At 41.5% G+C, this 21,538-nt stretch overlaps 1 protein-coding gene across 1 annotated transcript in view; it reads right to left on the bottom strand.

Moving 5' to 3' along the window:
• The window catches only part of vex (vexed), a 72,180-nt gene that overhangs the window by 16,371 nt on the left and 34,271 nt on the right, over positions 1-21,538 (bottom strand). The window lies entirely within an intron of this gene.

Genomic DNA, 21,538 nt, shown 5'->3' on the forward strand with positions numbered 1-21,538 from the left:
GACATGCCCGGCCACGCTCAAGTTTTTTAATTAAAAATGCAGCAGCAGGGAAAATTAATTAAAATCCATACGCCTTGATTGCGCTTTTTCGCATCTCGCTTCTCGCTGCCCAAAGCTTTGGCTTTGTGCCTTCTCCATTTGCCCCTCGGGTAGCTGCCGAGCATTATTGTTAATCAAACACCCAAGTCTCATCCCCATGCCCATTTCCATTTCCAATCCGCTGACCCTTGAGCCCCAACCCACTGACCCACTGAGACGCCAGTAAGGCGCTAATGAAGCCACAAAAAGCTTTCCGCAAACGAATTGAAGTTTAGCTGTTGCATTGAGCGAAAAAAAAAAATCGTTATGGTAAATAATTCAAGCCATTTTGTAATACTCTTCCTGCACAATGTTTGTTAATTATATATAAATTGATTCATGACTGGAATGCAAACATATAACAATTTATTTACATTCCAAGGGAAGAAATTTGTGGCAAAATTAGTCCATGTATTTACCACTTAATATTAAATGAGAATATGAAATGTAAGCTTCGTTTATTTTGCTGTAAATTACAAGACAACAATACCATATTTGCTTAGCCAAATAAGACGCTTCCTATTTCACTTTGAGCCATAATTTTAGCTTTTACTCTGGCTTTTAATGCGGGTTCTCTTTTAATTTAATGCTGGTTGCAAAATGTTTATTCATCGCCTGTCACCAAATTATCCTTGCTGGCAATTAATCTTGCCGATAGCCAGGCTGCCCGTTTTCTATGGGGGGTCATTTTGTGCAGTGCACAAAGGCAATTTATATTTTCATTTTCATTTTCACATCGACTCCCGGCTGTCGTTGGCACCCCATGCCATTGGGTTTTTATTGTGGCCGCGCGAAATTAGGAAAAAGAAACTCGGGCGGAAAGGACGAAGGCGCCATTCGCGAACAAAGCGCCAGGATAATAGAACTAAGTGCAGAAGGAGCTGCCGCTGCTGGCTGGCTGGCTGACTGGCTGGGGGTGGAATAAAACTAAAGTAGTTAAAATTATGATTGCATTGGCTCCAGCAACGGCTCCTTAGCACTTCCACTGCCACCTCCCAAGATTTTCCCACCGGTTTTTCCCCGATCCACGATAGCTGCGCGTTTAGCATATTGTGGAGGAGCCCATGAATGCGAATGCGGAAAGTTTCGCAAAGGAAAACGGAGCTTGGACCAAATAGACAGTGCAGCCAGATCCGCGCTTACACTGGAAATGTTCTTTTAGTTTTTTTTTTTTTTGATAATAAAGAGGTTTTAATAGGGGCATGTTTAATTAAAACATGTTTTGTTTCTCTCTAAGGGTAAGAACATAGTTTTTCTGCTTACATTTGTTGTATCTTCAAGACGATCGTTGAAATTAAAGCTTTGCTTTCAGTTGGTTTGAATTTCTTAAGAATATTTTCAATATGACTAAATTAATTTTGAGGATGCAGCTTGCACATATCGAAAGTAAATATATTACTTCAACTTTATTACCGTTGCAACGGAAATTTAGCGCGTCATTTGATATTCAATGAGCTTAAATATTAGTCGTATGGTTCAATCAGAGTCAATCATGCGGACTGTTTTCCGGTCCCGCCAAATAGCATTTCCTCGATGCCAGTGCAGCACTGATTCAACGGCACTGCGCAGCTTGTTGTGGCAATAAATGGCATTATGCTGCTTAGCAATCATGCCACTTGATTGTTGTGGTGCGGCGACAAGGAGCTGAAAATTAGATGGCCACCAGCTGGAGAGGATGAGAAGGAGGAGGAGGAGTCGCAGCCAGAGGAGCTGTTGCAGCAGCAGGTCCATTGCTTTCAGCCGTCGGGTTGCAGCCAGTTTAGTTCAGCGCGTAATGCCTTCGTCCTGTTCGTCCTGTTCGTCCTGCCACTTGGCACTTGGCTGGCATTTGGCTGCCCAGGCTGGCAAATTTGCCTGCCATGCTGACCGGACTGAAAATGGTAATGAATATGGCCATGACAGTGGAAACGGAAATGGAAATGGGACTCAGAGTGCGAATGATGATGGCAGCTACGTTGCCTGGTGGTTGATGGTCTTAATAGTGACACACTTTGATTTAATTCACCGTCAGCTGTAATTTAAGCCAACACTTTTGCTGGCAGATCATTAAATTAAGTTTATAGATCTGAAAAATCTGGACAATGACAAATGGATAAAGTAATGATTGAGTTTCTAGTTGTTTGAAAACCTTATTAAATTTTGAACTATGCTAGTAACAAATTGTATTGTGAATCTGGGCTTATAGTAAATCCTGTCGAAGATCTAAGCATCTAGCTAAAGCAATATGTCGAATTTAAACGAGAATTCAGAATTCAACAGCAAGGACACAAATATCCTCGAGTCGCAGCAGCTGCACCCGACTTGAGTACTTGTCACTGCGATGTCGCCGATGCCATTACTGCTGCATGCCTCTTGCTGACTGCTGATGTTGCTGCTGATGTTGCTGCTGCTGCTGCTGCTACTGCATCTGATGTTGCTGCATGTTGCCGTGCTGCAGGCGTTGCTGCCGCTGGGTCTGTATTTCCTTGGGGCTCATATGTACAACATAACTCACTGTCGACGGTGGGCGTGTGGTGGGTCAGCTAGATGCGCCTGGGACTGGGACTCCAACTGACCAGCAAACTCCGGAGGGAACCAAACGCCACTCGCTCGGTGGCCAAAGGGCAAACAACGAACGGTTGTTGAGCGACGCGACGCGTTGGCAACTGCAAAATGTTTGGACCACGAAATGCTGCTGCAAGCTGGCCAAAACAGCACAGCATCGGGCCATGGTTATTTGTGGTCAGCGAAGTAAAACAAATGGCGTCAAATGCGGCTGTCGTGGCTCACAGTGCACTCGAAAAAATGGCTTATCAATTTGACATCTATATTCATAGGTATAAAAAGTGATAAGAGCACATAATGGCCATTTATGAAAAGCTAATTCCACTTGGTAATATTTGTAAGTACCATAAAGCGTACTTTAGCATATTAAAGTTCTTGTAAAACGTATTTTAAGCAGCTCCTTAGTTATATTCCGTTTATCTTTATCCTTTTTCAGTGTGTTGATGCTGAAGCTCTTTGTTCCGGTTTTTTGGTCACGCCATTGTGTTATGCTACATCTATAGATATATATATATTGTATATATACTTAGGAAAGTGTGTGTGTGGGCTTTGGGCCCGGTCAAGTCTAGTCAAACAATTGTTTTTGACAAACTCAAGAGCCGCAGATAAGCAAAGAATGGACAGTGAAATGCGGCAACAGCTGGAACTCTGATTTCGGCCCGACTCTAATTACGTAACAAAGGCAGTTGGCACTCACTTTTGGCCCTTTACCCCGGTAATCGGCTTCCGCTGCATTATCGTTATTGCCCAGAATTCTGCATAAGTCGGGCCAATTCGCACGACATTGCCTCACAGCTAATCCCGCAGAACAAAGCAGCCGGCAGTAACAGTTACTGCCAAAAGTTTCGGCCCACAAAGACAGAAACGCAGTTGCGCGGTATACGGGAAAAGTTTTTAGCCTAAGATATTTCAATAACCGATATTGTCATGTAAACGAAATGGGAATAAGGATTGTAGTTTGCGATAGTGAAGAAAATTTAATTATTGTTTTTAATCTAAGATACAAATATCTAGCGACAAAGTTTGAGCATCTTTTATATGGAATTTAAAGAATAAATAACAAATACAACCGAATTTAAAATGTTTTATCACAGGTGCAGTAAGCCCTTAAAAACCAACTGCCATGAATGTTTCGCAACTTGTAAGTACATTTGCCATCACTAATGCAGCCGCAAGAACATCGACTGTTGTCATAACAATAACCGAAACTTGCCCCAAACACTTTGGCTTTGCGAAGTTCAGTGGCAGCAAGTTGAGGAGTTCCAGTTACTGTCCTTGTGGCAATTCCGCTGCCTCGTAACCCCACAAAATTCCCCCTTAGAATTTTGTGGCACGTGATTGGTTGCCAAACTTCACGTGAACCAAAAGAATTTAACCAAAATATTTGACAACGACCAGCGGCCATTCTTCATCGATCATCAAATTGTTTTTTAATTGTTGTGCAATAAATTCACGCAGCTAAATTCAATTACGAATTACAATTGCCGGGCTGCCATTCAGCGATTTGGCATTCAAGATTACAATTATACGCACTTCTGCACACATTTTCCCCAAACCCCCCCCCCCCCCCCCGTTCACTACCACATCCGAAAAATATGGCAATTAATATATGTACATACATATATATGTATATATACTATATATGCGACTGAGTTGGGCAACTGCCAATATGCCGAAAATTGGCCTCGTGTGCCAGCCGTTCAGCCATTCACGCAACAAATGGTAATATATTTGGAGCTATATTGGTTTATGGGTGTATGGGTGTTTTGGGTTTTGTGGAGTTGGCCGTCGTATGGCAGTCGTATTTCATTTGCTCGTGTGCAGTGTGCAGTAAGGTTTTTAACAATGTGGCAAATATTGGCGTGCCACCTCAATGAATTGCCACTTTGCCAACTAACCAATTGGCAGCGCCCCAAAATATGAAATGTCCGACATTACAATGGTTTACAAAATAAAACGATATGCATATAATAGGCTAATGACTTCTGAATTCATTTAAAGAAGGTCAAATCCTCTTAAATTCAAGGTAATGTGTTCGAGCTAAAACCGAAAAATAGCAGATAAGCCATCAGAAGCCAAATTAATTTTAAGTTTGTTCTTCTTCATACCTAATTAAATAACAGATAATACATATGTAAGTATATATATATATATATTTTTTTAATAAATGCATTTAGTCAAGGCCTTGTCACACTTTTTTTATGTATATGTTTCCGATTTAAAGGGGCCCGCAATTTATTCGCTCAGTGAATAGAAAGAAAGACGATTCACCTGAACAATAGGATAAAATTCGGCAATGTGGCGTTGAGAAATATGAAATTAAATTTGCGAAAATTGCAGCTGCATTTTTCTAGCACTTAATATTTATGGCATAGCTGCACTTAATTAAATCCCTGACAAGCAACTAAAATAAAACTCTTTGATATGCTGCCAGCTCAGACCCTTTAGCCTGTGCTGAACTTTGTTTTCTGGACACTCCATGTGCTAAAGTATATTACTTTGGCTTGGCTTCTGGCTTCCAGCACGACAAAGTTATAATAGCCCTTTGCAGCAGCCAGAATTTCAAGGGGGATACGGAGTTGTGGGGGCTGTGGTGTACTAAAAGCGGCTCAAACACACAAAAAGCTAGCATGTAAGTGGGGTGGAAAAACAGTTGCAAGCCGTCGACGACAACACGGCGGATACGTAACGGCTGTTCCAATTGCAAATGCGTGCGGATGGCAATGGCTTTTCTTTTTTTTGTGGGGGTTTTTGGCGGGGAAGTGTGCCAGCACTTAATGCAAATTACAATTTGCTAGCCACAGCAGCGGGAACCACGGAGGGCAGTCCACCTGGCAGTCCAATTACCTAGACGACCTCGACACAAACTTCTCTCAACGAATTTGGCAAAAAAGTCGAGCAAAGAATAAATAGAATTCAAATGAATTTTCGATACTGCTAAAATGGGCAGCTATAAAAAAAAAGACATATTTTATTAATTAAAATGATCTGTTGTTCGCATATAAAACCAAATAATCATTATTCTTTTTGATAATTTCTTTATTATTACCTTAGGTAAAGGATTCAATGTTTTTTTTTCTTTTTCGACGAATTCAGTACTCTTGCAGGCTTTTTGTTTTTAACTCAATAGAAAAATTTTTTTGTAAGGGGGACCTGAATGCTAAATTCCGTGTTTTACCTATCCTTTTTTTTTTCTTTTTTTCACAACAAATTAGGAAAATGATTTTGGGTAAAAAAATGAATATTTAAGTTGGGTTTTTTGAGTATAACTTGGCCAATAATGGTCACACACTTAAAAGAAGTACCGTTTTTTACTCCTTATTACCAATTCTAACCATCCATATCACTTTTTGACGGACTCCGTGAAAATAATTTTTGGCCAAATTTTCGCATTTTTTGTAAGGGGTAACATCATAAAAATTTGCAAAAAATTGAAAAAACCTAGATTTCCCAAATTTGAATGCAAATCGATTGGGAATCAAAAAACAAACTCAACGAGGTATAACATTCCATATTTGGGCCATTATTTTCAATCTTTTGATCAAAATACCGACTGTTTTTTTCACAAAAATTAGGAAAATGATTTTGGGTAAAAAAATGAATATTTAAGTTGGGTTTTTTGAGTATAACTTGGCCAATAATGGTCACACACTTAAAAGAAGTACCGTTTTTTACTCCTTATTACCAATTCTAACCATCCATATCACTTTTTGACGGACTCCGTGAAAATAATTTTTGGCCAAATTTTCGCATTTTTTGTAAGGGGTAACATCATAAAAATTTGCGAAAAAATGAAAAAACCTAGATTTCCCAAATTTGAATGCAAATCGATTGGGAATCAAAAAACAAACTCAACGAGGTATAACATTCCATATTTGGGCCATTATTTTCAATCTTTTGATCAAAATACCGACTGTTTTTTTCACAAAAATTAGGAAAATGATTTTGGGTGAAAAAAATGAATATTTAAGTTAGGTTTTTTGAGTATAACTTGGCCAATAATGGTCACACACTTAAAAGAAGTACCGTTTTTTACTCCTTATTACCAATTCTAACCATCCATATCACTTTTTGACGGACTCCGTGAAAATAATTTTTGGCCAAATTTTCGCATTTTTTGTAAGGGGTAACATCATAAAAATTTGCGAAAAAATGAAAAAACCTAGATTTCCCAAATTTGAATGCAAATCGATTGGGAATCAAAAAACAAACTCAACGAGGTATAACATTCCATATTTGGGCCATTATTTTCAATCTTTTGATCAAAATACCGACTGTTTTTTTCACAAAAATTAGGAAAATGATTTTGGGTAAAAAAATGAATATTTAAGTTTGGTTTTTTGAGTATAACTTGGCCAAAAATGGTCACACACCTAAAAGAAGTACCGTTTTTTACTCCTAATTACCAATTCTTACCATCCATATCACTTTTTGACGGACTCCGTGAAAATAATTTTTGGCCAAATTTTCACATTTTTTGTAAGGGGTAACATCATAAAAATTTGCAAAAAATTGAAAAAATCTAGATTTCCCAAATTTGAATGCAAATCGATTGGGAATCAAAAAACAAACTCAACGAGGTATGACATTCCATATTTGGGCCATTATTTCCAATGTTTTGATCAAAATTCTGAATGTTTTTTTCACAAAAATTAGGAAAATGATTTTTGGCAAAAAAATGAATATTGGGTTTTTCGACTATAGGTAACATTTAACCGAATGGATATAAATCATAGTAGGATCTCTTACTTTGGATCGATAGTTGCATTGCACACCCACATAGCCAGAAAGTAAACAAAAACAGGAGGTGAAAATGGAATGTACGATGTGGGTTGGCCAGCTTTTGGGCAGATTTCCAAGGCCAGTGGTCAGTGGTCGGAAGTAGCCAAATGCATTTGCACAATAATGAAACCTGAGCAAACATGTGCCAAACATCGATATTCGATGTTGGTGGTTCGACATTTGGTAGGTTGGGGCGAGTGGAATCTCTGGATTAGGTCAGCAATTACAATTTGCCTAATAGACTTGTTGGCCATGCACAAAGGCCCAAAAAAACTTTAACTTTGTGCTCGAACTTGCGAGTGCGAGTGTGCAACTAATTTGACCAACTATTGCCGCAACATGGGCCAACTACTTGGGGTTTTTGGCTTTGGCTATGACTTTGGCCCTCAATGAGCTAAGTACGGCTCAGACCAGCTCACAATCCGCATTCGCATCCGCACCCAGATGGTCCATTTGCCGCACAAATTGTGGGAAATCTACCCCATATACTCACTGAAAATTTTCGATTCGGGACTCGAGTGTGTGGGGCGAGCTGAAGTTAGCAGTTGAATGCATTGCAATGAGTTTGGGCATCAAAGACTAAATCAAGTCCAGTCCAGGGTCAGGCCATTCCCCATTCAAAACCGTACCCAAATCGATACCAAGCATGAAAAATTCAAAATCGCTTTTTGCGCTTCCACCGAGTGTTAGCCACCAACCCGAAGGTGTCCAAATCCCATGCCCCACCACGCCAACCTTTCAACCCAACGGACCAACGCGTCGCAATAAATGGGAATGCGTCCCCCAATGTAGATATTTCGTATGCCTTTTGGGCGCCACCAGTTTGCAATCCATTAACAGGCGGAATTTGATCAACAACTTGGGAGAATTCGACATGCAATGGCTTTCACGGGGCTATGAACTGAATTACACGACCGCGAACCAGTTTAATTTTTGAAGTTAACCAGTGAACTTTTAGTCAATTACTAAACACGATTCCTGCACGGTTAGTACACGTGTTGTAAATTTTGCTAAAATAAATATTTTATATAAACTTTTCTGTGACATTTTACACAACCATTTAACAATGTATATATACAGTTTATTTTCTGCAAACGGCATGTTCTTTTAAGATGATTATATGTGTCACCTGTTTAAAAGTAGCCCCATCTGAAGGACGTGGAAACCCCATAAGTACCAATAACTGGATCAAAAGTTTAACAATGACAATGTAACGTCATCGATGTCCCTTCTCGGAAAATGCGAATGATAAACCTCAGGCCGTCAGCTTCTGTTTCAGTTTCATATTCAGTACCAAATACGACACCGCCTCCATCCAAAAATCTTCCATTTCCATCCGACGAGTGCAGCTTAATGTATTGAACCCGAGTGGGAGCTGCTACAAAAATGTTCAATTTGTTGCAGACAATTGACTTTTATGTTCCCTGGCTTCTGGTTTCTGGGATCCTGAGTTCTGGACCCTGGATGCGGATATGGATGTGAAGCTGGCTCCTTTGCGTTGGCTCTCTCTCCCCTGGCCGGTCGTCAAATTGAGCAGTAAAATCGACAAAAGCCGAAAGGGTTGTGCAAATTATTATTGCTATTATTACGACTATTACAAGTTGGCTCAGCTCCTGCTGCCACTTAAATTCGAGCAATGAGTGCACGGCGAAAAAAGTTATACATCACCTTAATGTCATTGGCATAAAGAAATGTAGGTCCTTTGATTTCACTAAGTAAATCCTCTGATCTAAATGTTTATCTCAACGGAAAAGCGCCTTGATTTGGCCAAAATATATGTGCTATTTTTTCTCAGTGCCTAATGGCGTATAAATCATTGAGGGGCAGATTACACTCTAAGCTCGCATAAATTTCGCTGGACTTTTAGGTGTCCGTACGACCACCGTTCCTGGGACCCATATTCGGATCCAGATTTGGATTCGGATCTGCTACTGCTGGGGGCATAAATAGGTTATTAATACACACACTTTCGTTACGAGTATGCAAAGTAGCCAGAAAAGTGTGCAAATAAGCGGAGCTCTGATTGCCATCGTCCACTTTATGCAGCAACATGCGTTGGGGTAACCGGATGCGTATTCACAACCGGGTTCGGAATAACCATGCTCCAAGGATACAGAAATTCCTCCATCTTCTTTTTTACTGGGCTCAGTTTATTTGCCTCGATGCGGTTACGGCAAATTGATTTTTATGCGCTCAATTTATGTTTTTTTTTTTTTTTTCCCCCAGCATATTTCTCCACGACGAGCATATTCAAAACTGTCCGCAGCAACACACTTTTGGGAGACACTGTGTGCCCCAGTGCGACAGTGGCAGTCAAATGTAATCGACTGGCCAAATGGACTGGCAGAACTACAAGGACGACTCGTCCAATCAATTGACTGTAAAATGTTTCAAAATTAGTGAGTGGTAGGGGGATTTCCCCTCAGTGGGGTTGCGTAAATATCAATGGGATAGCACAGATGTTGGGGAGAAAATTACTTTATAATTATTTCCTCTCCGATTCAGTTGGTTGCGCCCAACTAATGACAAAGATGTTTTTCACCACTTGATTGCACAGTTTTGTAGTGCCCCGAATTGCTACCTTAAATTACCCAAATTTATGGCCGAAAGTGTGCGATTTTATATTTATTTTCGGGCAAACTGAAATCCCTGCCTCTGAGCTGCTATAAACATACTGTAATATCGGTCGGCCCCTTAATGGGGCTTAATGGAGGGTCAGGACCAAGTCAATAACCACTGCGCCAACTAGCCACTGGGTCTGAGTTTCCTGTGCTGACAGGCGGTGCAAGACAAACGATTTGCATAGAACAAACGCCGAAATGGGGTATAATACACTACTAGAAATTATGGAATGAAAAGATGCTTAAACACACCTTACAAAACTCATAAATTGTGCTTCCCTTCTCTGAGAATCAAATATTGAGCAGCATTCTTTAATGCTTTAAAATAATTTACTATAATGAATCCTTTGTTATTTACGGACCCTCACAGTTTTCAGTGCAGCCCACAAGGGGTTCGTAAGGAGTGTGTGTTTTGTGTGCCGCCGGCCAAGTGTTCCCCAATAATTTCTCAATGGCCAGCAGCCGTTGCGCCCCCTCTACAAAAAAAACCCACAGTTATGAAACATTTATGCCAGGACTCGTTGGACAGCCCCCACATCTCATCCTCTCCATCCATTGTCCTAATAAAAAGCACAACAAATTGTCGACGGTCGACGGGCATAAACAAAAAACAAAAAGATGGAAAAAAGGCTGGCGGTGAAGGACCTAAAAAGGAGAAAAGGATCCACTCTCAGTCGGTGCTGCAAATTGTTGCTCTTTGTGTGCGATGTGCGATGGACACTAACAAGCCGCAGAAGGCAGTAGGGCAAAAAGGGTCGGGGTTTTGCATGTCAGTTGAATCATTTCTCTGCTAATGAAGAGCCCAACAACATGTGCCCAAACCTCATGGAGACCCATGGCAGTCCAATCCCACAAACATCTCCACCAGCAGCAGCAGCCAGCCCCACCATCGCATTATAAAAGGAGAAAAAATGTTTGTACAATTGCCAATTGACAGTGGAGAGTGCGGAATGAGGGGCTGTTGGAACGGAACTTTGACATATTTGCCAAAAGGATGGTCGCATATGAAAAGGCACTGTGGGAAATGCGAAGTGGTTCTTCAGAGACAAGTACGCCAGTGCGGAGGGGACCCACCTGAGTTCTATTTTAATAAAAGTTCTTTCCCCTATGGATATTTCTTAAGTTTTAAATGTGTTGCATAGCCTAATGGCTTGCTAAATGTATAAAAACAAGTCTTGAATCTTTATATTTTTAATCATTATGTTTTATTGTATTATCTTCCTGTTGCCCATTGAAACTTCACATTTATTGACAGTGCATACGGGTTAGTTTCCCCTACAGCTTTTCACCACTTCACTATCCTTTTTCCGGCAGTTTTGATTATGAATTTTGGTTGCTTGTTAGTTGGAAAATTGTTGAGCAATTTAAATTTGCTAAGCTGAAAGGCTGCATTGGGGGTAGAGTGGGTGGTGACTGGGTGGCTGGGTGGCTGCTTTGCTTACGTACCTGGCCATTGATGACTTAACCAGGTGACCGACAAAGCCAACACAAAGATGAGCGGAGCCAAGGGGCGTTGGCGTTGACTTTATTGATTTTTATGCCTCACTGGACTTTTGCCCACTTGCAAACCGAACACCAGCCCACCGCCCACCACCCGCCAACCTCTACTCTAATGTCCTACCCCCGGGGAGACATTCTCCCGTGGGTCTTGTGGAGTCAACCCTTTGTTGAACATTTCATTTTATGCTACCGCTGGCCATTGCTGTGTATCTGCCACCATTTTGTGTCGGCCGGCTGGCAAAATGTCATGCTATTTCTGACCCAACATGCCACATTTTTATTTATGCATGCTTCGGCACCCCGGAACCCCTAAACATAAAAATCCCCAAAACCACCCCGCCCGTTCCTCCTCGCTAGAAGCAGTACCAGTACCATTTGTGTGGCCACAAGTGTACCCCTATCGCAAATCGCAACGAGAGGCGATAAATATCGACAGCGATCGAGCGTTGCGACCGAGTTTAATGTATCGCAATAATCGAGCAATCAATCAATCAGGCAAGTATTTGCCAGTTCTACTTGCTGGGTATTCGGCAAGTCGACTCGTTGCTCGAAAAAAGGTCAAATCCTTTGGCCGGTCCGGCTGTGATTTATTAAACTTTTCAACACTTTTACGTGTATTACCAACTGGCGGGCATAGAAAGTGCAGTTGGTTGAATGGAGCTGAAAGTTGTTTGAGCAGTTCATGTGGATGTGGGTGGATTGGGTGTGTGGTCTAGCCAGGACTTCAGGACTGGCTTGCAACTCATTCATATTCATTTGCTGTAAACATTTTTCTCGCTTCTAGCAATCGCTTGAGACCAGTTGACAAAAGTGCCGAGGGACGTGAAACGCCACACTGAGGGAAATAAGAGGGCAGAAACTACAAAGTCAACTAATTTCAGTTTTGAACTTTTCAAAGAACTTTAACCAAGTTTAGGAAAACGGTACTTGTACCTTGGAGTAGAGGGTTAAACTTAAACAGTAGTACTAATCCAATTGAGTATCTAGTTTGTTAGTTTTTTATGTACGCATTGTAGTTAACTTAACTTAATTTGTAACTTTCTAGCTAATACTTTCACTTATTGGCAGTGCAAGCTATAAATATCCAGTGGCTTAATAAGCTACAGATTAGCCAAAAAAAATCACAAGTCAAATGCTGGCAGCCAACTGTTTTCTTTTTTCATTTCGGCCGGCAATTTGTTTTTATTACAAACATGGCAACGGCTGCGCCCTGCTTTTGGCCAACTATTCCAATTTCCCATTCGCACCCCCGGTTGTACTGGAATTTTTGGTCATTACAATCGTAAATTATTTTATTTGCTGCTAATTGCAGTTCACCAAATGCCAAACTGACCAACCGACCAAGCTCGAAGGATCGAAGGATGAGGGTTCGGGCTTGGTGTTTGGCGCACAGCCGCTGCGGCTTTTATTGCAGCTCATAAAGCAATTAATCCGAAAGGGAGTAGCCCCCGGAACAGAACACCCCCCTCCCCCAACAATTCACACCCAACGACGAATTGCCAGTGGATTGAAGTGGCCAGAAGCCAACGGGCACATGGGCGATGGGAAATGGCCAAAAGCCAATGCCAATGCCAAAACTAAAGCCAAAGCTAGAGCTAAAGCCCAGCTAACTAGCCCGTTTGCCACTCGCTAATAGTTGGCGTTGGCCATTTCCTGGGGATTAGCGGCCATGTCGAACCACCATAACGTCCCAACGTCCCACCAGCGACCCAAATTGCCAATCCCAAAAAAAAAAAAAAAAAAAAATGGACGTTGGTGCCCATGGGTGGATAATTGTCAGCACTTGCCATAGACCAATAACGAGGAATCCAATTGAAAGCAGTTGACCCAGACAGTTGCAGCTGGATCGTTGTGCTAACCACAAATGGTATCGTTTGGATGTGCACTGCCACAAAAAAACGACCAAAAAATGACAATTTATATACCATACACATGTTTTATGTTTAGGTATGTTACAACTAACAACTATTTGCTTCATAATCAAACCAAAAAAAAAAAAACATTTTTAATCCATTAAGGAACTCATTGTGACCAGCATAAATTTCGGATATGTGATGGTTAGTCACAGATTGATTTTATTTACCTTCAGTTTTCACTTTTTAATTACAATTTCCGTTATTGTAACGCGATTCGAATTTTAATTTCGCTAATTGAGATATTCGGACCGAAAAAATTGCGTATTTTTTCGTGGAATTAAATGGGCTTAAGTATACGCAAGACCGAGGGGAATTTTCTTTGGCGTTTTTGCCACCGATTGTAATGACTGCAAACATTTCAATTTTAATTCAAGTTTTAATTGCTTGTAAAAATGCGTTATTGTATTTTTTGTTGTGTTTTTATTCATTATTTTTGTTGTGCCCACCACCCCCCAGCTATTGCTTTTAGATATTTTGTCTTTTTCCCCCATTTTTGAGCTCTCCTTTGTTTGTTTGGCTGCTTTTCCGCTGCTAGCTGGCCGGCCAACCAACAAATACAAACCTTTGGCCCAAATGAAACCAATTTCCGGAATGTCCATGTGCACATGTAGTTGTGTCACTGTGTGTGTTTATCTAGCTTGTTTGTTTGTGGTGGCATTCAAATGGTCACTTTACATTATGCAAGCAAATTTGTTCAAAAATTAGTTGGAATTGCTTTTTCACCACCTATTTGCTGTGGGCCAAAAATTGAAGAAGGGCATGGGTACATCGGATTAGGTCTAGTGTTGATGAGCAATCAATGTTCTGAATCAATGCCAGTTGAGCCTGTTTGGAACAATACTTCAGTTTAACATTGAATCCGCAGCCGTCGAGTTTAAAAAGGTTTCACTTTCAGTATACTCCGCAATCAATTTGGATATTTGGCCAGCAGCATGCACAAAGTGCAAAAATAATCACTATTTTTTCGATTGCACTAAAAATAGTTGTCCAAAAGTGGAATGTCATACCTCGTTGAATTTGTAACAGAATTCTTTTCTATTCTGTGTTCAAACTTAAATTTTTGGCATAGGTATTGAGCATAGGTAATTGGACAAATAATAGAGCTCCGAGACAATGTTAACAATCTTAATTAGCAACACACAATTGTTATTGCTTTACATATTTCGAGATATTTCTCAAGCTACTAGCTATAATTTGCTTTCTACAAAAAATTCATAAGAACCTTCTTCTTGCTCGAAAGATATAAAAATGGTTGATATGTTTTTGTTGCGTGTTTAAATCACCTATAGATGGCTATGCATCCCCCCCAAGTTGCGTTATCAATTGTGCGAGAAACACGTTGTTTATGGCATTTACATTGCTAGTATCACTCACACGTTGCGGCTAACACAGACTGCCTCAACAAGCCCACAGCGGAGCAGCACGTCCGTCCACACAGCCAGCGGAACATTTGGGAGTGTTTACATTCTCACTTTGACATTTGATTTCGCTTATCGGGACGCATGTTGGCCCACCATGAGGACCATAAAAAATGTCGCCTATGGAATACGGAGAGCGCAGAGTGTAAACAAAGCAGGGCAGGACGACTGAAAGGACTGGAAAACGCTAAAAAGAAGCATCAACAAGCGACCGACCAAACGACCGACCGACCGATTTGTTGATGTCAAGTCTGTTTTGGTTTGGTTTTGTTTGGTCCTTGGTCCTTTGTGCCGAATATTTCAGCACTCGTCGTTACCTCTTCCGTGAATCCCAGTCTCTTCGTCGATTTAAGGTTTTGTTTCCATTTTTTTTTTCTTTTTTTCTTTGGACCCAAACATGCTTCAATAGCTTTTAGCATTAAATTTAGACTTTTATGTGTTTATTTGCTTTGCACGTTTCATTTTGCCGGCACTTTGTCTTTACATTGCTTTCGACCTCCTTCTTGCGTCGTCTTTTGGCCCGGCTCTTCCGCCCTTTCCACTATTTTCCGCTGTCCATTCCGTTCGTGTCCCTTTTTTTTCCGGCCGCATTTTCGTATATGTCCGTATAAGTTTTATTTAATACGACAAATGGCCTGTAACTGGGATTTAAATAAATGTAGCCAACATCCAAGTCATGTCCCCACAAGCAAATACGAGTATACATACATGTATATCTATATGTATATCTGTAGACATATATGCACTTGATTACACTTGATATACTTAGTGTGACAGGCATATCTGCCATCGATCGGCGGAACAGCCTACGGAGGGAATAAAATTTTCATTTTTATGTTACTGCAAAGCATAAGAAACAAATTTTCCAGCTGCGTTGCCGGCAAAAGGTCCTTTGGGGAAAATCTAAGGAAGAAGTGGAACTGAACGGATGCCCTGACCCAAGACATCATACGAACGAGTGCATAAATACGACTTTAATATATAACTATTTCATGGATAAAATGCATATGTTGACAAAAGTTATGCAGACGTAACACTTTAAGTAAGTAAAACGTCTTGAGTACTTGCACTGAAAGCATACGTTAATTAAAATCCATTAGCTTTACGAATCAGGATGAAACTGATGCTTGATATCGAAGTGGGTATCAAAGCAGTCTCTACGGCACTTATCTGCCAACTTAGCCCACTTATCGAGCAATTCCTAACGCATAATAGTCAGAGGCATTGCTTCCGCTCTACCGAACAGCATCAGACAAACTCAGACAACTCGATGACACCTTCACTAACAAGCTGCATTCAAATGCAAAATACTCCAGCTCGAAGTTTCCTCTGTAGTCTAAGTCGGCAAACTGAAAATGTTAGATATGGATAGAATGGAACATCATGGCCATGGGCACATTGTAGCTCCGACCTATGTTTGGCTCTAATTGCACTTGCAGCCGGAGGAACTGTCTCCAGGAAAGTGTCCGTTTTCGGCGGCTTCTTTCAATTGAAGCCAGCATGACTCAAACTCTTGAGCAAGTAGGAGGTAGACACCGAGAATACACTCGAATAATTAGTAATGCTTAAATGAAAAAATATTCCTTAAAATCAGGGATTATATATGTCAACTGAAATATTTAACATTGCATAATCTATCTACAATAATAACCAAATGGTTATATCCTATCAATTCATTAGCATTAATTTAGCTATTTTCTTGCAGTGCAGAATGGCTTAAAGCGTCAGTTTTTGGGTCTTAACAAGAAAACTTTTAGCGCGGTTTTTCGGCTTCATTCGTTTTCATTCATTTCGCACTGTCGTCCCAGCCGCATTCCCTTTTCCCTTTTTCCATTTTCCTCTTCTCGATTTTCCCCCTCGCAGTTGCCAGCTTTTCCAGCTTTCCCCTGTTTTTCCACTCGATCTGTGCGGTCTGTTTGTTTGCTGGCCTCTGACGCTGCAAACGAAATGAATTTTATATTGAAATAGTTTTAGACGGCTATTGGCGCATCCCTTTTTTTTTTTGTCGGCAGCAGAAGTGCGAGTGGTCCTACCAGTGGGCGAAGTGGGCATGGCCAGGGAGCATTTAGCACATTAAGGCCGCGAAAGGATTCCCTCTGTGCACAACGGCAAATTCGAATAGTTTCCTTCTTTCGGATGGATACGATTTTTGGGAGTTGGCCCCGGGGCAACTAAGTCCATTACCGTGCGGTTTTAATTACGTGTCCATTTCGCTTTCGTGTCATATTTCTGGCTCGTGGCACGTATAGCGCTGCTTAAAGAGATTAAAAGCGGTTTTGATTTGCATAAAAATGGCCTGCATGCTTTTAGACGTGGCTAACAAAGAACAAAAAAATGGTGTAAAAAAGGATGTGGGATAAAGGACAGAGATAAGGGGACGCAGAAAAGCGTGGAAAACGCCGAAACAGAAGCGGAATCGGAATCTGAATCTGAATGAGCAACACAGAAACTTTTTGCCCGATAAAAGTTTTAGCCGCTCGAAATCTGCAACGCAACTTGACAGCTGTATCTGAATCTGAATTTGAATCCGTATCCGCATCTGTGTTTGTGTCTGTATCTACGTTCGCAATCGGTTCTATGTCCTGCATCTGTCATTTTCAGCGCGTACGAATAAGCCGGCCTAATTCTGAGCCAACTCATGCAAATTCGATGGGCAAATGGAAATTTTGGCGACACACAAGAAATGAGCTGCAATCCTGAGATCTAATGTCTACATTCGTTGCTGAAAACTGCTGGCACTTGGTCAAGAATACAGTATATGACAGCCCTTATCAGAGATCCACGTATTCGGGTAACAAATATTCACTTACATAAATGTTATATTTAAGCCCTTTTAATCTTATTTTTGTTTCTGACATATTTTTGTATACCCTTTGCGATATTTTTGACCTGCTGCAGTTGGCAAGCGGATAGGCAACTTTGGAATTGAGTACTGAAGTTGAACATGTTTCGGGTGACAAGAATACAAAAGAAAAAAAAAAAGAAAAACCGGCGCTCCCGTTTCCGTTTCCTCTTCCGTTTCCGCTTCCGCTGCCGCCACCGTTTCCGCTTCTTCTTCTTCTTCTTCTTGGCTTTCCGCTCGTGCTCATCGCTCACACTTTTCGGATAGCCCGCATTTGGCTCATTATTTATTTTCAACTAATTAGCGGTTTTTTGCCGCTCTTGCTGCTGCTGTCATATTCATTTGCTGCAGCCCAGCGCCAAGTAAGCATTTTCTCATCGCAGACAAAAGCGTTTCGCGGGTTATCAACTGAGCACACACACACACACACTCACTCGCACACCGGAGCTCACACACGCACAGTAGCAAACACACTCACACATTGAGACACATTCACACACAGAGACAGTGCACTGAGTGTAGTCCCAGGTGAGTCATGTTGCTAATTAGTTACGGATATGTGCGACATGCTCACACGAATACGAATACACTGAAGCAAGGATAAACAGGACAGGGCAGGCAGGACGAACTTTCCGGCGCTCTGGGGAGTTAAGCGTGACTCAAGGCTTGCCCTTCTACCTCTCCCCACTCCCACCTGTATCTGAATATCAAATAATATTTGCAGCAGCCATAAACTAAACGCAAAACTTTGCTAAAACCGACATTGCGCATACGCCCCATTGTCTGGTCGCCAACCAAAAGTGGAACTTGCTTCGCTCCCACACCCATTCGCTTTCAATTTGCGGCCCAAAATTTGTATCACTTTATAATGCGATATTAAATACTAATCAAATTAATGCGGGATCCGCAAAATGATAAAAGCACTTTGTTGTCGCTATATGCTAGATGCTAGCTAGTGTTACTTTCGGTATTTTCGAAATGCTGTCGTTCCTGGTTACCGTTCCCTTGTCAAAATTATGTTTTAATAGGCAGTCTATTACGTTGAAAAGTTTGCCGCACCGCAAGCTGAGCTCGGTCATTGCCATCGACCATACGCCAATGCCTTGTGTGAACTGAATTTCTCCTCCTCACCCACAGGAAACTCAAAAAAAAAAAGAAAGTGAGATCCCAAAATCGATTTGTGCTGATTGCCAGGGGGGCAAACGAGAAGTGATACATCACAAATATATTTCCAGGAACTGTTTTTGTTTCGCCGCCAAGTGGCACTCAATGATATCGCAAAAGTTCAATGAATTTCGAAGGTCTAGTGTGAAGGAAGCCTCTCTTAAATTACATTAAATTGATGAACATTTAATATGGAAATATATTTGAATATTCTAACCTTTAAGCGGGAATTTCATTTTCAAATAAGAATACTATGCGTTCAGCTTTCATGGAGATCGTATTTTAAATAGCTTGCGGCTTTATCCGATATCAGTGATTTTTGTGCCAGTGTATCCATATCTCTGATGATAAGCAAATGCATTGCACTTGCATGTTTTTAGCGGCCGCCGTTGGCGTTGCTTAATTTTAATTAAAAGCCAGCATGCGCGAGCCACGCCCACATCACGACCCCTTTCGTTGCTCCCCTTTCGCCATTTTCCGCGTTTCCCCTCATTGTGTGGGCGATGTGGCCATCGTGTCTGGGTTAGACCGCAAATGCAGACGGTTCGCCGGAGCGCGGAACAAGTTGTAATTGTTGTTGGGAACGAACTAGGATGGCAAACCCTGACCCACCTCTTTCCACCTTTTCCCACCATCAATTGGCACCCTGACCTGGGCAAAAAAAAAAAAAAAACAAAAAAAAAGGAAAAAAGGAAGAGGAGCGAACGAAAGAGCAATGTAATCGCTATTCGTTTCGTGCTGCCCATTTCCGTTTCCGCCGGCGCTTATGATATTAAGCTGTAAAGTCCTGGGAAAATCGTGAAGCAAGGAATGGGCGACAGGACGTGAGGCTACAATTCAGTTGGGAAATCAATTCAAAATGCCCCCGCTCGTTGGTGCTGCTTTTGTGTGCGTTTTCTATGCCATTAAAAAATTATTTCACTTTATATCTTAATTAAATTTCGCGTCGTTTTGCGGCGCATCGTGTCGGTGGCCCAAAAAGCGCCAGCAAAACGACCAACTCAGCTCAGCTCAGTGCAAAGTAAAGTAAATTAAATTAATGTTTTGTAATCTGATAAAGCCGAAAAACAACTATAACAAAGCAGGCACAAAACGAAAATGAAGCCATTAAATGGCCAACAAATGAAGCCGAGACCGGCGAGCAAAGATAAATAAGCTCGCTGGTGTTTCGGCCAAGTTTTTTCCTCATCCGGGTCCTGACGAATGTCCGACATTAGCCAAAAACTACAGGGGTGCATACATGTTAAAACATACAACTGAGTTTGGGAGCCACGTCGGGATCTAATCAATGCCACATGCACATGAGTTTGCCTCATTTAAATAGCTGGGAATATTAAAAGAGCCAACGAGCCACATAGTCCACATAGATGGCAAGTAATTAATTTATGCATAGCCCAGGATTAGCTTTCCATTTTATATTCTAGTTAAAGCTAAACTCTCTCTCTGCTTATTCCACGACCATTTTTCAATGTCTGGGATTGTTGCTCAAGATTTGCGGAATTTCTGTGCCGATGGAACCACAAAGCTGCTCGTCGCCTTGCTAGAAATCCACTTGAACTCCTTGGGCAGCCGACAAATGACCGAATGACCAGCTAATGCCCAAGTAAGCCGCATAGTTTAGCCGGGCTTAGTGCGACCCCTCTTATATAGACCATCCGCGGCCCAAAGGGAACTATGCAAATTAAGGGCAATGCAATAAATAAGAACAAGGACACAGACTGGAATAGTTTTATACGGCCTTAATGGTACCTATCATAATCATGAGTAATGAACTGAAATGTAGCCTAATAATTATTTATACAGTTTAGATTCTCCACTTTGCGTGCTTTCAATAGCATAAGATCCACGGATTTAATTGTGTGTTTTAAAAGATACATAGCTAGTATCTGTGGAAAGTGGAGTATCTTTCCTGACTCAGAAATTCATCCACAAACAGAACCCTACGATATGTTATCCGTTTGTAGTTGTCATGTTGTATGTTTGTCAATGGGGTGTTATTTTATCGGGAGCGGTTGGTTTGTCGGCGAATTCATTTGGTAATTAAGCAAGCGGGCCTCTTGATTATAGAATGAAATTGACGCCATTTGCCGCAGTCGTCGAGTCTCAGGTGAGTGGAGCAGGTGCTAACCGGGGGTTGCTGGCAGACAGGTGGCCACAAGCTTGGCTCTAAATGCAGAGCACTTGGGGCGCGCTTGTTAAGGCCACTCAACTCCATTAGCACACGGTGGCTGCACTGGAAAGAAATTCGCTACTTGCGAACGCCTGGACTTTCACAGCTTGGGCATAGATCACCGCACTTAGCTTTCAGTGCAGTCATTCTCAACGCCGATGAAAGGGAAAATGTTTGTTTGCCGCCAGAGTGCCACAACTACTACGAACTGGTGGTGGGTGGTGATAGAGGGGACGGACCATCTCGTTGGCAGGCAATTTTAGGCATTATTCTCAGTTTCAACTGCTGCCCCTTGAGCTCCATTTCCATTGTTGCGCTCCGTTTTAATAAAGTGCAAAAAAGTTTTTCGCCATCTCGGAGTGCAGATTAAATATGCAGGGCCATCCAAGTATCTTCAGCATTCTCGCGATGGATGATAATAATGATAATCGCCGCGCGATGATAACGATGTTTAGGATGGTGATGATTATGAAAAGTAGTGTGGGGGGGGAGGTGGGTGGGGT

This window comes from Drosophila melanogaster, chromosome X, assembly GCF_000001215.4.
Source record: "Drosophila melanogaster chromosome X".
NCBI lineage: Eukaryota > Metazoa > Arthropoda > Insecta > Diptera > Drosophilidae > Drosophila > Drosophila melanogaster.